This window comes from Vicugna pacos, chromosome 7 (assembly GCF_048564905.1).
Source record: "Vicugna pacos chromosome 7, VicPac4, whole genome shotgun sequence".
In the NCBI taxonomy this organism is placed as follows: domain Eukaryota; kingdom Metazoa; phylum Chordata; class Mammalia; order Artiodactyla; family Camelidae; genus Vicugna; species Vicugna pacos.
The window spans coordinates 76,654,309-76,671,851 of NC_132993.1; the positions used below are offsets into that span (position 1 = coordinate 76,654,309).

Genomic DNA, 17,543 nt, shown 5'->3' on the forward strand with positions numbered 1-17,543 from the left:
GAGGCCGGGTGAGCCCAGCAGGAGCTGTGACTACCACAGGCTGCAGACTTGACTTTCCCCTGACATATCCCCTGCAGACTTTCGAGTCAAGAGATGCAGCTCGCCTGCACACCCTTCCCTTTTGCCCTGTTACCCAGCTTCACAGAGACTGGGCCAGCCTGCCCGATCGTACCTGGAACTGGCTTTTAGCCTAATCCTTTGTAATGTGTACTCATGACCAAAGCAACGGGGACAGTTTTGCACACATGGGGCCACATACCCTAGATTTTTCAGGAGAGAGCCAATTTCAACCAGCCTCAGCTGATACTGCACCACAATTCAAAACATGACTTTATAGTACAAGTCAGTAAACGTGGGTTGACTGCAACCTGGACCACTGGACCTAGGGTTCCTTGAGGGCCGAGTCTCACTTATCTTTGTAAGCCAACGCCTCGCCAGGGTATGGAAGCCTTGGTGTGTCTTTTAAACACAGGTTCTGAATGACTAAATGAAGTTTCAGTTAATGTGAACCACAAAGACAGATGTGGACCCTATTAGATGCACCTGGAAAGTGAATCTCTATGTTAAGTATGCATGAAATTTCATGTTTTGATTAATTTTGAAAGAGTATAATATTTTATTTTATTATTTTTTTCAGGCTTCCTTTTTTTCCCTCAGTCAAATTTGGTCTTTTTAAAAGTTGTATTGTGGTTCAAGTTAGGGAGAAGGCAAAAAGGCTTTCTTCTTAAAATTAAAAATAGTAAATCTTCAAAAAATCTGTAGCCACTTTGTAATGGGAATCTTTCCAAAGACCTTCATTCCACTGTACTTTGCCCTCTTACATGGTATACTTTGAACATTATTTGATCCTTTTTTTTTTTGATAACTCAAGATCACTGTTAAGGGCATTCATTTCTATACTTTGCTGCAAAATGGTGATGAGCTCAGGGCATACTGTATTTCAAACTTTTTGACCCTGATCCACCTTAAGAAATGAATTTTATCTGGCTACAACCTAGCATGCACATATGTATGAGACAAAAATTAGCCTTTACTAAGTGACAAACAGTCAGATATTTTCTATTCCATTATTGAAAGTGTTGGTCAGGGCTCACTAAACTGCCCCCCATCATAAGTGGTGCACAGACACTGAGAAAGTGTGCAGGACTATAAAAGGCCCTCAGTGTCCCCACTTTCTGCCTTTTACTTTTTCCCTTGCGTCAATGACCTGCCTCCATAGTCCTCCTTAGAGTTCTAATTAGCCAAACCTGGAAATTGGACCATCCAGCTGGCCAGTTCTTATGTCTAAACTACGTGTAAAGTGCTGCTCCATCAAACCCCAAAGGGTGCCCCGTGGATGCCCTGTGGGGCTGGGTGTTCTGTGCTCAGAGCTTCTGGCACAGTTTGTGACACTGGGGTGTTACTAGACGTACCACGTGTAAACCGCGAGTGTTTCTTCTTTGAAAGGAGTATTCCGATGACTGGGCCTCAGGCTGGAAGGGCTCTTGAATGACACTGTGGCTTCTGGCAGCAATGTAGCTTCATGAATGACCAGCTCTGGGCTCCAGTGTACGAGGAAGTATTACCTAAAGTAACTGAGCCTACTTCAGGCAGTTCGTAACAGCGCAGTATCTCACTCTCCACCCCGAGCTGCCCTTTGCCCTGTAATTACAGCTCCTTTTCATCTACACCTCAACTCTCAGGAGTCTTCCCACCTAAATGCAAAGAAGAAAAACTAATACATACATGAAACTTCTCCTGGTGGAATTTTGAAAAGTGTGTCATGCATGCATGTGTGTTGTGGGGACGGTTGGGGTAGAAATTGTATACTGATTTTAAAAAATTACAGCAAAGGGGGTAGATACTGTGCCCCTAAAGAAACTTAGATAACAAGCAATCAGGCCCTGGTTAAATAAACCATTCGCACATCTATTCAACGGAATGCTGGGAAGCTGTAAAAATGACAATGTAGATCGTATTTACTGAAATGTGTCCACAAGAATTGTAGTTGAAAAAAAAAGCAGATTTCAAGGCAACGTTTATAAGAGGATTCCATGTTTATTTTTTTAAATATAAAATATATGCATATGAATACACATGTACAACACATAGACAAACACATACACGTAGAAAAAAGATTGGAAAGTTTTACACTGAAATATTTACCTTCTTTTATTTCCTGAAATGTTGGCAGTTTTTACAGTGCATTACTTTTATAAGGAAAAAAATCAATTTTCACTTTGAAGAAGTACAATTCTCCATTATTATGCAAAACAGTACTTCTGTTTGGGGCACCCCCACTGCATCCTCACCTGTGTATTTGACTGTTCCCATGGGAACACTTGCTACATCTATGCCTCCACCAGGCAGCACACTCATGCTGAGCTGTCACACTTATCCCTCACTAGTTATGACGTCTTCTCAAACTTTAAAAGAGTTCTACTTATATAAAGAAGGACATGTTGAATCTTTATTGAAAATTTTTCACATTAATGAATTTTAGGGCAAAGAAAGGGCTTATGGTTTTATTTTTAAGGGTCATGTTCTCTTCTCTGATGGAATTAAAGGGAAATGTAAATCCCCAAGCAGGTGGCCTCTGCTAGTTACCCCCCTCCCAGAAGCAGGCTACAGGCCTCTCCATTCTCCAGAAAGTCAAGGTTAAGAGCTGATGCCGTCTAGATTCTGAAGCTGGTTTTCCACCAAGCCAGAGTCAGTTCAAAGCATAAACTGATGTTGGGTTTAAGGACAGGAATAATCCCTAACTTGTGTTAGTGCTGCTCTCTGTGCAAAGTGTATTCACATCCAAGGGATATCGCTCCCAAAAATGACTAAGGAGGGAGGGTGAGCAAATGTATTATTCTCAGTTCACAAATGAGGAAAATAAGATTTATCAAGAGGAGGCAATTTGCCCAAGACCACCCTACTGGGAACTGGTAGAGACAGGATTCAAACCCAGTTTTCCTGGGCTCGTTCTCTGTGTTCTGTGCCACGGCACAATCTCTATAAACAGAGTAACATGCGCTTTATTACCCTAACTGGACATCTCTGAAAGTAAAAACGGGTGCTAAATGTATGGGCCCCAGGGTATCAGGTATAAATTGTGACTCTCCCAGGCAAAGCAGGATTTATGGTCACTTTACATGTAATCTAGCCCTCTCCCCTGCTGCTCGCTGCATCATACCTTTTGAACAGGAGAGAGAAATGGAACGTGGTTACATGTCTAATTTACTTTAAAGCACTTGAGTATGTAAATAAATAAATACAAGAGAAAAAAAAGGACTTGAATGTAGCTGACATTTTATTGTGTCTGAACCAGTAAGTCTAAGCTTTACCTCCAGGGGTGATCAGCTCACATGCTATGACGAATACAGAGTCTAGATTGGGCAACTGGTATTAATCTGAGGGGGTCACACTGCAATACTGGCTGCTTTAAGTCCTCTAGCTATCTGTATTTGGATAAAAATTCTGAACACCAAAAAAATGGGCTTTTACTGGTGAAACCTGTGACTTATTAAAATGAATGCAAGAAATAGGTCCTTATATTTGCACCCAACCTCCATCCTGTATTTCAGCCATTACAATAAAAAAAAAAAGAAAGAAAAAAAAAAAAGAAATAGGTCCTTATTGGTGAAATTAAAGGTATCCCAGGTATGCAGCCTGGCGAAAAACCTATAGCAACATCCCCACCCTTGTATAAACAGGGTACCTGGGGGTGCCCTGTGTGCAGCCGTCACATTAGGAGGGTTGATGAGAGCATGGTGCTAATTTGGGGAAATAGAGCCCTGTCTCTGGAATATTCCTGCACCTGCCTTGAGTGAACCTTTCCTATTGAGGTATGGTTGGAACAACTCTATGGAGAGTGGGCTGGGACTTCACCAAGTCAACCAAATAGGTTGAATGAACTTGATAAATGTTCGGCAGAATTCAGTCTAACACTCGCATTCATTAACACCTGGTGGCGAGGTTGTGGGGGAGAAGTTAAGCCTCACCACCTCGACCTTCTACAAACTTCTATAGTGGCAACTGTTTTCTACCAAAAAAGAACCTAAAAGTTCTGCGTGGCCAAACCAGCTTAGGCCAGTCCACAACAAACATGCCCCTAGGGGAGGCTGAAATGGGTAGACTTCAGCATGGGATCCTCCGGTACCGATTCCGCTTCACCAGGTTATGAGCTTCCTGAAAGCAAAGACCAGGTCTGTCTTTTTCAGTATTCTAGTCTCCAAGCCTCACGCAGTGCCTGCGCATAGACCACGTGTCATGAGTATTTTTGTCCAGTGAATAAATAAATGAATAGGAATTCCGTTATTTCTAGAGTCTATTTCCTTAACTGTAATCTGTGATCTTTACTCCACTAGTCATAACTGATCCTCACAGACCATACTCTATTGCTTGCCCTGTGTTAAGTCAGTATTTATTTTTTTAAAGATAATTTTTATTATTATTTTTATTTTGGGGGGAGGTAATTAGGTTTATTTTATTTTATTTTATTTTTTTAGCAAAGGTACTGGGGGTTGAACCCAGGGCCTTGTGCATGCTAGAAATGCACTCTACCACTAAGCTATACCCTCTGCATTCTAAGCCAGTACTTTAAAAAGCAACAAACTAACTGGTAGTAAAAACCACTGGGATTACATTGTTTCATTCTCATAGAAATGTGATGAGATTGGTATTATCATCCCCATGTTCAGATGAGGAAATCAAAGTCCAGAGAGGTTAAAACTTATATTAGTAAAGTCAGAACCTGAACTCAGGTCTGTCTGACTCAGAACCCAAGGATGTGCTGCTACCCAGAGTCAGTCATCACTCAGTTTTGCAGGGATTGTGGGTTTTTTTTTTTCTTCTGTCTTTCTTTTCCTATTTTACCCTACTTGCTTGATGTCACGCTATTGAACACACATCTTTTTGGCACTTCATCTTTTTTTATCAAAAGTTTTTTTGTGGGGGTGGGGGAAGCTGAATGGATGTTGGAACACATGAACCAGATTTTCAGTTCTTCTGCTTTTAATTATTTTGATTGACATGTGGCACTGAGGGATGTCTAATGGCCGCTCGTGTCTTTGAGCTGCAGGAGAATCAGTCCCTAGGAACCTGTCGCTGCTCTCCTGGTCTCTAGGGGCCCAGGTGCCGGACTCATTGGATCCCTTTCCCCAGGTCCCCTCCCCTGCCACACTGGACGACTGAGAGCCTTTGTGTCATGCCTCTGTGACTTGGTGCACAGTGTTCTCTCCCTGGAATGCTTGTCCACCCTTTCGTTCTTCTCCTTGGCTAACTTGTCATTATTTTTTAAGACCCATTTCAAACATGACCACGTCTGAGAACCCTAGGCACCCCCGGTCACCCTGCGCCTCTGCCAGGTCTCATGTGAGTCCCTGCTCAGTGCTCCCAGGGCACGTTGCCCATACCTTAGCACCTGCACGTGGGTCTGTAACCTCTGAAGGACCTGCCTCCCTCTTCCACTGTGCCAGAAAGAGCCGAAGTCAGGGACCTTGACTTAGTACTGGTGCACAGAAGGCACTAAAGCGTGTCAGATAGTGAATGGATAAATCAGGAAATAATTAGCCAACCTACAGTAAAGCATGAGAAAACGCAGCAATCAGCGGGCCAGCAATTTCCAGCGGTCTGAGGGCTAGCTACCCTTAATTACTTGCCTTAGCCAGTGAGCTCAAAAATAATTTTTTAAGCCTAAGGGAATGATAGTGGGTCTTTTTTTTCCTGATAGTGGGTTTTCATGAGAGGCAACAGACTCTTTAATTCTGAGCATTCTGCTCCTTGGCCTGTTATAGGAAAAAAACCTCTGGAGAGATTTCCCCAGTGCAGCCAGGTCCCACTCCCTGACACTGGGCCAGCCAGGGCCTCTCCTCGGGGCCTTGGGGTGGTCCGATAGCACCCACATGACAGCCTGTGCTGGCAGCTCACCGAGCTCTCACCAACTCCGGGTGCCCATTGAAGCCAGAAGTTAGCAGGTCCCAGATACGGATCAACACGTGACCCGAGCAGGGCCCCAGCTTGAGCCAACCGTGGGACTTCGGCCTAATGAAATAAGCAATTCCCAGCATAGTCTGACCCTTCAGGATGTCATGCTTTCTAACCACACTGTGTGGATAAAAATAATTTAGTGATTTCCTCCCACTGAACTCTTGGGAACAACCCAAGAAATCTGCAGTGTGGGTGTTCTGATGCTACTGTACAATTGCAAATATTTAGGCATTTCTGAGTTCTTATCAGTGTTTATCAGTAGGGATGCACGTGGTATTTTTGGTGGGGTAATGCTTCCCTGAGTGGAACCATCCCGTGCATTGCAGAGGGTTTAGTGCTTCTGATCCAATCAATGCTGCAACAGCCTCAAAATGCACATTTCCAAACAATTCCAGGGGTGAGAGTCGTGAGTACTGGGATTCCTGCTGAGGTTAGCCTTGACTCATTTCGCAGCAGGAGAATCTCACAGAGGCCACCCAAACCAGGGGGGGTTGGGGACTAGGCCCAGGGAGTCAGGGAGCACACCCGAGGCCAAGGGATACCCCGACCAAGATCTGTCTGTGGGAGAAAGCAGAGGTCCTGAGAGGAGGATGACTGGGTTCCTTGAATGAAGAAGTCAGGGCGGCAAGGGAGCTGGCCTCACAGGACCAACAGATTGGAGCTTGAGCAGAGCTCAAAATGGTGCAAAATGGATGAGCAGTGGGTGGCGAAAAGCCAAGGCACTGGCTCTGAACCCCAGCTGCACTCAGCCTCCTCTTCGCAGCCTACGGGGTATAGGTAACAGAGGGACCAGAAAGGTCACCGATTCTGGCCAGCTCGCAGGGTTTGAAACTTCCACATACCGACTAGCTCTCCTCCCTTGCCTGGTCTTCACGGAGCCACGGTAGGACAACCACCACTCTGTCACTACCACCAACACTAGTGTGATCACATCCTACAAATGGGACTTACTTACTCCCCAGTCCCTCAAAGTGACCTTCAAGGGCATCTCAATCAACAACAAAGAGGGAGAGGCTCTAAAACCAGCCAGGAAGCAAACCCCACCAGGGTGCTGGGTAGAGGTGCTGTGGGCACAGGACTCATCGCTAATCACCTGGATTTAATGGCTAGTTACTCAATAGCCCCAGGAGGACTGCAACGGTCAACGTTGCCGTGAAGCTACTATTCCTTTGTCTCATCTTTCTCACTTGTTTTAAATTTATTCTATTTTGCTCTGTTGTTTGCAACCTTACAAATGGCCCAAATTCCTTTTGCAACAAGGCAGGGTATAAATAAATAAAGCGAAGAAATAAAATGCAGGGCTGCATTGTCAGCACCGCCAGACTGGGCATGGAGTGTTTTGGCTCCGATCTAGGAGGGAAGAGGTGCTCTGTAGAAATGGGCAGGTGAGGGGGTAGGGGGAACTCCATGGTGGGTCAGTGTGTTATGGAGAGCGGAGGAGCCTGTCCTGTCTCTGCATCAAGGACTCACAGGGCCACATGCAAGTTACAAACATCTTGGCCTCAGTGTCCTTGTCTTTAAAATGAGGGATTTGATGGGATGATTTCAAAGGTCCTTTATGTCCAAGCACAGGGACTCTAAGTGGCACCCACACTTGGTTCTTGTTCCTCTTCTCCTCTGTTCTTTCCTGACACTGACTCTTCTCCAAGTGGAGTGGGCCAGTCAAGGCTCCTTCCAGAAAAGTTTCTCTGTGTGTGATGATAACCGTAAGTTGTACTGGTCACCTGAAGAGATAACTGGTCACTCCAAAGAGATGAATGCCCCATTAAAAGAAACTGAGGCATTACTCATTTGAGGGTGCTGGGAAGCCAGGCTTTCACTGAATAATTTAATGACCAATTTTCCCATTATAAAAATGAAATGAAAATATGGCTTTTCTCTCCATCCACTGATCAGGTTGTAGGTTCCCTCCTTTTAAGTAAGTTCTGTTATGGAAGGTAACACCACATCTGTCTGGACAGTATCTATGGCTGCTACACCAATCACTATTTTATTTTTTTTGTTGAGGGAAGGTAATTAGGTTTGTATTCATTTATTTATCTTTAATGGAGGTACTGGAGATTGAACCCAGGACATTGTGCATGCTAAGCACACACTCTACCACTAATCTATACCTTTCCCCCTACACCAGTCATTATTAATAATCAAAAGAATATTATGAGGCATATGCTCAGGAAATGGAAAGCATTGCTAATGTTCTTGGATTTTTTTTTTTAATGGAAGTACTGGAGATTGAACACAGGACCCTGTGCATACTAGGCATGCACCCTACCACTGAGCTATACCCTCCCCCTTGGACATTTTTTTTTTTGAGTTTCATGGCTTTATTAACAGAAATACAACGTGCACGAGCTGTCTATTCATTTTCTTCGCTGTGCAGCCTGGTGTTGGGACTGGTGACTCCGATGGCCAGCTGGGCTGCTCTTTCCACAATGGCTTTGCGGTTCTTGGACGAGACATTGTGAGCAATCTCAGCACAGTAAGATTTGTTGCACATCAGCAGCACTTCGAGCTCCTTGACATTGTGGACCAGGAACTTGCAGAAGCCACTGGGCAGCGTGTGCTCTGTTTTCTTGTTGCTCCTGTAGCCAATGCTGGGCATCAGGATCTGGCCCTGGGACCTCCTGCGCACCCTGTTGTCAATGCCTCTGGGTTCTGCCAGTTCCACTTAATTTTGGCATATCGGTCTGACTGGGGCCGGATGAACTTCTTGGTCCTCTTTTTGACGATATTGGGCTTCACGAAGGGTCTGAGGGCGGCCACGATGCCGACTAGGAGATGGCTGCCACCTCCGTAGGTAGCGTCGAGGAAGAGAGCTGGACATTCTTCCATTTAAGACTTCAGCCTTGTTTTGGTGTACCTAGTCTCACGAACCCGTCGTCACCATCTTTACTTGTACACAGAATGGCTTAGAATATCTGTTGCTTTTAGGAAACCCAGCTGAAAGTGTTGGGGAAGAGCGCCCTATAGCAGTGCTTCTCAAGCATTATGTGCTCATTGGCTACCTAGGGGTCTGGTTAAAAGGCAGATTCTGATTCTGTAGGTCAGTGTACTAATCATGCCTTTTTTTTTTTTCTGTATTTCTGATGCTCTGACATCTTAGGGCCTTGCTGATCCTGGGCTGGCCAATTTCTAAAGCTAGGAAAGGATTCATCTGCAAGGGCAACTTTCATATGCAAACCAGCCAATCCAAAGCCCACCTCCACAATCAGCTCCTTTATCCAGCCCTACACTCCAGGCCACTATTTCCCTGCCCCAGTCACCCCAGGGTCAGGAGCCAGATGACTAGAGGCAGCCCCTGCAAGCCTGAGTCTGTTTCAGTTATTCAACCCAGCCAGCCCTAAGTCTGCTTACTCTGCCTCACCCGTCCCTTTCTATAGAAACCTCAATAAAGGCTCTTGTTCAGGTTTTCCCCACTCCCTCTGCCTCCTGACTGACCCAGGTGTTTCCCCGTGTGGCTCTCTGTGACAGGGCATGCCACCTCTCTTGGGAACTGTGAATAATAAAGTATCTTTTCAATGGCAATTATCTCCTGATCGGTTGGCCTCACTGTATCTGAATCATAATAAAGCCTGTACCTTCAAACTGCCAGGGATGGGGCCTGGTGATGGTGATGCCAGAACACACTTAGTGCAGGACGGCTCTAAATGACTAAGCTCCCACTATGGAACAGGATGCTGCAGCTGGGCTCCGAGGGGAAGGACTGCACTGTATACACATCTGATTGCACCAGAGCCCAACGTGCTGTGGGAATGAAATGGGTGAAGTGGCTGAGGCTGCTCCAGAGAGGGCCCTGAGGGCAAGGGCCTATGCCTCTGTCTTCCTTTCCAAATGATGTGTGCTCATGGAGCCTTCCCAGAGAGAAACGAAATAAAAAGCTTCAATGAAAAGGAAGCGAGGCTTCAGGCCCTTAAACCATAGCAGGCACAGCGGCAATAGGGTGACTCAAGGCCCAAAGGGGGAAGGTTAGGACTCCAGCAGGCCACCTGGCACAGGGTACTTGCTGTGTGCTAGCTGAGCTGTCTGATGTGGGCCCTGGATGCCATGCGTGCATCCTCAGGACACCTGTCAGGAGGCCCCAGAGGACTTCTAAGGTAAACCTTGGGATTCAAGCACCTTACTGGTCCCCATAGCAAGAAGCTACCCAGGTGCCCATCAGCCCTGCTGCCTGGAGGTACATGAGGGCTCTGCAGAACCCTTGCCCCCCAGGAAGACTCCGGGTTTACAGAAATGGCTTAGACAGGCTCTCAAACCTTCTGATTCTGAGGCCACAACACTTTCCTCCATCTCAGGACATCATGGCTCCATATATTACAAATAAAAGCAAACCCTGATAAAGAACTATCAATTGTGAGTACTTCATGTGGTTCATCGTCTAATTCTCACAACTCTAAGAAGTAGCTGTTATTTCAATCCTTATTTTCAAGACAAGTAAGCAAGTCCAGAGCAGTTAAGTAGCTCGCCCAAGCCACCCTCTCTAATTGGCAGGGTGAGAACTTAAATCCAAAGTCTGCAACCAAGAGCCTTTGCCTGCTGCCACACCTGGGACAGCGTTATTCCAGGTGGGGGCCTTGCATCTGCAGCGGCAGCATGAGCACCACACGACAGCACACGGTCCCGCCCACCCCAAGCCTGCTGAATTGGAATCTGCGCTTTACAAGCTCTCCAGGCCGATCTGCTGCACGCTCGCGTCTGAGAAGCCCTGTATCAGAAGCAACCCAGATGGAAACTCATTGTCCAGGCCAGATCGATACATTAGCGCTTGGTATGCCAGGAAGAAGAGGCCTGGGTTCAAAATCCAGCTCCAGCAGCAGTTACCAGCTTGGAACTTTTGGGCAAAGAACTTAATTTCTTTAATCTTCCTTTTTCCTCATCTGGAGAATGGGACTGTAGTATCTAGCTCCCAGAGCGCATGTGGGCATGAAGTGAGATAACTGCCCAAATCTATACTCAGGAAATGCTCTGTACAGGGCAGTCCCAGTAATTTCTCAGAGCTTCCCAATTTTCTAAAACTCATGTCCTTTCATATCATGCTTTACAATAGTATGAATCCTGAACTCCTTTGGTGGCAAAACTGAGAGTAGCTTTCAAAAAGAATAAGGAAGTCTTGGATAACTGGAGTGGTGAGCTATCTGAACAATGCCTAAAGGCACTATCGTTAATACCTAGGTCTGCACGTGCTCCTAATACTGTCAAAGGCTCCAACCCCAAGGGTGGGGGAAGTGCTCACTTGAGACTGGCAGAAATTAACATTTAAGCAATAGTTTTGTTCCCATCTCTGTTACCTGATGATACCTGGTAAAACCGTTCCCGCTGGCATGTCTATCAAAAAACGTACCCAACCCCATTTCCCAGAGGTGAAGCAGGGATAGCAGTAAAGAAAAATCAGCTCCAAGCACAGATCAAATACTGCAATGATGATTCCAGTCCTTTCTGGGCCAAACCAACCCAGCCCTTTTAGCCCTCATGTCTCCGTTGGGGCTGGCGCATCCCAATCAGACACTAGCAGGCTAAAGGCAAAGGCAAAGAAAAGGGACCCCCTACCTCCACCAAAAAAAAAAAAAAAAAAAAAAAAAAAAAGGAGAGAAGAAGGACGTGGGAGAGGAAGAAGGGAACAATAATGCCATCCCTAAGCCACTGTCAGGTCTGCTTTTCAATTAGGAGAACGGGCTACAGGCAGAAGTTTAAGGATTTTTTAAAAGACAAAGAAAAAATGTAATCTTAGCCCCATTATATAAATTAAAATCCCACTGGGACATGTAAATACTTACTCTTCATATCTGGAAGGAAAAATTTCAATGAAAGGTTCCAGGCTGAAAAATGAAAACCTGAGCAGACCTTATCTTTCCTCTGTTTCCTTCAGGATTTGGGGATCTCCATGAAGGTAGTTAGATTACTTCGCATGGGGGCCCAGCTATTTCCTGATCCTTTTAGACTCTGGTCCAGAAAAAAATCCTCAAACCCTTAAAAACTCCAAAATCAAAGTGGGCTCTCATATACCTCAACTCTGGCACTGTTAGCAAGTTATCTGTTCTTTAAAATTAAAAAAAAAACTAATTATATAAGCAATCACTGTGTAATGAAGAATTTAGAAAATTCAGGTATGAATGGGGAAGAAAATAAAAATTACCCATAGTCACTACAACTTTTTGTTTAAGAATATGCATACATGCATATTTTAAAAAATGTGATACTATACTGAGCACTTCGCATTAAATGCTGTTTTTTCTCACTTTTTCCATCATAAATATGTCTTCATGTCATTAAATATTAAAAAAATTTTTTAAGATCTACTTAGTATTCTAACAGTCCTTACAGTTTGGTATTCATATTGGTTCCAATTTTTTGCTATTATAGATAATTCTGTCATGAACATCCTTTAAGTTCCTGTACACATTTCTGTATGTTTTCTTATATAAATTCCTAGAAGTGGAATTTGTGCTTGCAGGCTCTTGCTACATGTAGTCAAATGCCCAGCAGAAAGGGAGACCCAATTCACACACCCACCAGCTCCACAGAAAGTCTGTTTCCCGTCTTCCTCACCAACACTGGGTATTATTAATTTCTAAACATTTGCCATTTTGAAAAGTGAAAAATATTCTGTTTTACTTTTTGTTTTGACCAGTGAGACTCAACATTTTTCATGTTCATTGGCCACTTGAATTTCTCCTCTCTTGAACTACCTATTCCTTCCCATTCTTTACTGTATTTTCTTTTTTGTCCTTAATGTGCAAGAATTTTTCATAACAGTAAGAATATAAATATTTTAAAATCAGAAGTGGAAGATGATAATTCTTTCTTAATAAGACTTGAAACTGTGAAATGGTTAATATCATCAAGCATTAATTTTTTGACGGGGGAGAAGACATAGGGGGAAGTAAGGTTTAAATCAGATAAAAAAAATCTTTGTCACCAAAGCTGACCCCAGAATTCTCATTTTAAAACTCTTCCTCTTTTAAAACAACAGTAGCAACAACAAAGCGCCAGACATAAACATAATGACAGGTGACCTCTGGGGTTGAGTCCCGTGCCTATGCCAGGTTGCCCCCAGACCCTCCTGGTTAACCAGATAAAGACACCTGAGGGGGAAAGAACGTTCTCGTGGGCACCTACCCACATGGGTCCGGCCCCAGTGGCCACAGGAAAGGCAGGGCATTTTGCAGAGGTTCTTGTTTGGATCAGAGCCAGCCAGCTAGTGGCCCGAATTCTGAGTTCCTGTGTGCCACTTGTGAGCTGAGTGATCAGGACACATAAAAATGGGCTCCACCTTCACCCTCATCAGGGTGGACAGGATTGAAGAAGGTTTAAGGAATCTATAGCACTGTTTGCTCAACTCGCTGTTCCAAAGAGGCAGGGCCTCACCCACTTTTTGGTGTGGATGCCTGAGGGCTCCCCTGAGAGGCAAGGCACAGACCTGTGAACTCTGGAATCTCCCAGACAAGGAATCTCTCTTCACACACAGTTTGCACCCTGGCAGTTGACAGCAGGAGGAGAAAATGAGGCTGGCCGGCTTAGGAGTGGGGAGGGTGACAGGCAGGCCACTACCTGGCCCGTGGGGCAAACGCATGTCACTGACGGCAGGGCAGGTATTCAGGTCAGATGCTTAACATTCACACGGACTCATGAGTCTGCCGAGGCCTGCGTCCAGGCTCCGACTGCTCAAAAATAGAACAGGAAGTCCAGAACAAGACCAAAGCTGGAGGGAGGCGGCAGCACAGGAGCGCAGAATGGGGAGAAAGGCTTTATTCTGGGGGGAGGGTCCCTGGGTGAGCAAAGAAGCACCTGCTCCAGGCACAGAGAGACATCACAAACAGGGGATGAACAGAAGCTGGGGATCAAGCTGCCTGCAGTGTTTCCATATTACCCCCAGATTCCAGATGGGCAAGAAAGGACGGAGACCAGTCCACAATGGTCACCAGACCCACAAGCATTGCCAACACAACAGAGAGATTTTCTTTTTCTTTGGTAATTGGTAGCTGAAGGACAGATAAGTGAAGGGAAACTAAGGAAAGGGAAAAGGGAGTTTGGTATTTTGACCTGCTCAGCACTCATCCCCTCTCGTCTCTTCTTCCACAAACAGACCTTGATTTTCCTCTGGGGAACACATTTCTCCCACACTCAGTCCCTGAGGTGCCCATGGGGTAGACCCTGCCCCACCTCTGAGGGCTTGGGAGGCCCTCTCCGGGGAACATGGGTACTTTTAAAAATCATTATCCCAGACATTTGTGTAAGGCCTTATAGGTTAAAAAGCTTCCGTATACAAAACTGCTACCTGGGGCTTTGGGTAGTTCTGGTTTCCTAAATTCATGCATAACCTTGTCTCTTGGTTCACTAGGTAAGGATTCCAAAATGCCTTGAGGCTCTAACTGAACCCCAGAGAGGGATGCTGGGAACTTCCTCTGTAAGCATCTTTGCCACAAGCATTTCTGCTGCAGAACTAATTGGCCGTAAGGCAATTTTGCTGTAAAAGATAAAATAATTGGTTGACAGTTTGGTTTCAACTAGTTGATAGTCTGGTTTCATTTCTCCACTGATGCAGGACTCTCATTTTTATATCACATAAATCTTAGCCCTTATAATGATCCATACAGTGACCAGCAGACGTGGCGGTCTTAAAATAGTGGATGATAACCATTACATATATCGATTTGAGAGAAAACGCAGTGATAAAACTTATGGGAAGTGTGAAATAAAAGCTAGATTGCATGCTACTAGAAAATGATAACATATCAGTTTGCAAATCCTTCAGTGATTTGAAGGTACAGAGTTGAACCCACATTTCCCATAGAACTTTGGACAGTCTATCAATGGACATGTGACAATACACCAAGAACACACAACAGTGTAGAGGCCTTCACAACGTAACATAAAGCTCAGCTACAAATGTACATCCTAGTATTTAGAAGCTGGTGCCTCTTTCAATGAAGGAAAAAATTTTAGTGAAAAAGACAAAATGTGATGCCAAATGAGGAGATGAATCAACAGCAAAAAGAAAAAAAAAGTATAAAATACTATGAATGAAAGAATTAGAAGACCAGTGCTTAGGTACAACCCACAAAATAAAATCAGGGACTTGCATAGGATTGCTATGAATCTACACGCTTTTAAAATGTATTCAAATATTTTGTACTTCACAACAAAGATTTTTAAATTTTGTTATTCATTTTTCATGTTTCACTATATCCCTTTTTATTTTTTGTTAATATTGTTAGTACAGCCAATTAGTTATGCAGTGAAAGGTTTCCAGTGAAAATCCCTGAGGCAAAGATGCTGATGGCTAAAATACCGGACACACCAGAGAGGTACCCAAGGGCTTCTGCTTAAACTGGAGCAGGAGCAAGTGCAGGGGATACTGGTCAGGGGTCCCGGCCTTCTCGGAAAGAATTAAGTCTAGGAATGATTAGATTACATTTTGGGCCAATCTGATATCTTTTTTTTTTAAATTATTCTTATCTTTTATTGACATGTAGTCGATATACAATGTTAGTTTCAGGTGTACAACAAAGCAATTCAGTTATACGTATACATACGTAGATTTTTTTTCACTTTCTTTTCCATTACAGCTTGTTACAAGAAATTGAATATAGTTCTCTGTGCTCTACAGTAGGTCTTTGCTGCTTACCCACTTCACATATAGTAATGTGTCTGATATCTATGTAAATTGGGGGTGTACCTGGAGCTTACGGCGGAGACGGAAACAGGATTTGGCGGCTCCTCAGACAGAAGACAGACTGAAACCCACCACTTACAGAGAAAGCAATGGCATAAGGAGTGTGCAGTGCTTCTGAAGTATATCTCTGCTTTCCAGCAGGCGGTGGTGAACAGAAAGAGCCACTGTGAAAGTTCTGGCCAAGAATTGTGTTCAAAGACTGGGCTGCTAGAGAGCCTAGGAAAGGAGCCTCTCTTTAGCAGTGCCCCGAACTCTGGTGACTGGATAATCCCTTAAATGTCTTCTGATCGGATAACTACCCAAAGCCAAGTTACATCTTAAGCCATAAGAAACTTAGGGGCGTGGACTGGAATCTGGAACCTGGAATCTACTTCTTTAAATAGTCTGAATACCACTTAGGAAGCCTGACATCTTGATCTTGGTACAGCCTTTGGACCACAGTTCCTTTTCCGGGCAGCCATTCTCAGTGCAGGTGGTTATTTCATTAATACCTGCAGAGTGTAGACTGGAACGTGCAGAGCCAGCACGGCTCTTTTCTGCTTTAGGAACCCACGCACATTCTCTTTGCCTCAGAGGAGCTGATGTCTCTGGGGCATCCACTGGGAGGTCCCAGGGCGCTCTCCGCCTGTTTGGCAGAAAAGCAAACCTTAGTGAGACTGCCACAGGCAGCCCTGCCTCCTTCCACATCAGCAAAGCCACTTATTTCACTGCCTCCCTATGGCCTTGTCACTCCCTTCAGACCTGGGGCTACAGGAACTTTTCCTCGGCTCCCTACACATGGCTTCTCTGCCCTTGTTCTGACTCTACCGAAATCCTAGCAAGGAGACCCTCCACCCACCTAACAGTCTGGGCAGCAATGAATACAGCAAACCAAGCGCAGATGCCGTCTCCGGATGCTGGACGGCAGGGCCAGGACACAGCTTCAGACGGTAACAGCCCTCCCACCCTACCTCTCCTTTCGGCTGCTGCGCAGTCAGCTGGCACCGGGGAAAAGGGACACGTGTAGAGTCACAGGGCAATGAGGCATGGAGGCCAGCCCGCATCTCTGACTGCTGATGCCCACCACAGCCTCCAGCTCCCGTGAGGGCAGCAGGAGAAGGGAGGAACTGAAGGCCCGACTCACATAAACGTACTGCAAGAGGCAGGCGACCACAGGATGCTGCACTGAGCTGCTGGAACGACTCTGGAGTCATTCGGCAGAGCCGGTGTTGAAGCAGCTCATCATTAATAACTGTCCTCCAGAAGCCACCAAGCGGGTCTGTGGCGGGCCAGCTGGAGCGCAGCGATCCCCTCCCCTCCATATCCTGCTCTCTCTCTCACATAATGTACCTCTCACAGCCACTCCCGAGGCCTCACCATGTGGGGAAGAGGCCTGGTCCTAGGGCTGGGGGTGGGGGACAGTGGGGACGGGACACGTGCTGGCATGGATTGGGTGTCATTTCCCTGTGACCTCATCTTGAAAAAACTGTGAACACCCTAGACCAGAGGGGAGAGCCATCCCAGAGGGAAACTTGGAAGAATTCCCAGTGGCTGGTTTGGCAGCCTCAGCCCACTGCCCTGCCCAGCCAGACACAGCCCACAGGTTCTGTCTTCCTGTTTGCCGGCTCCTCATCTTGAGACAACATGGCCCGCTGTGGCCTTCCTGTGGCTGCCCCTCTCAGAGCCAGCTCTGACTAGTGTACCTTTGGGAGGGAAACTCGGGTGAAACTCATTTTGGAGAAACGTTTTACATTGAGAACAGGATAGCCGAACTGATAATACAACAGAGTCTTTCTCCTAAGTCCCTACCTTTAAGCTTGTGTTTTCTTGGAAGGGGCTGGTGTGTGTGTGTGTGTGTGTGTGTGTGTGTGTGTGTGTGTGCGTGCGCTTGCTTCTGTGCCCGCATGGCTTCCCAGCTTTGTTTTCACTCTGCTGCGTG

General features: G+C 45.5%; 1 protein-coding gene and 1 pseudogene across 2 annotated transcripts in view; both read right to left on the minus strand.

Moving 5' to 3' along the window:
- ATXN7L1 (ataxin 7 like 1) overlaps positions 1-17,543 on the minus strand; it is a 214,071-nt gene that overhangs the window by 67,438 nt on the left and 129,090 nt on the right. The window lies entirely within an intron of this gene.
- Positions 8,283-8,852, minus strand: LOC140697585 (putative large ribosomal subunit protein eL32'; annotated as a pseudogene).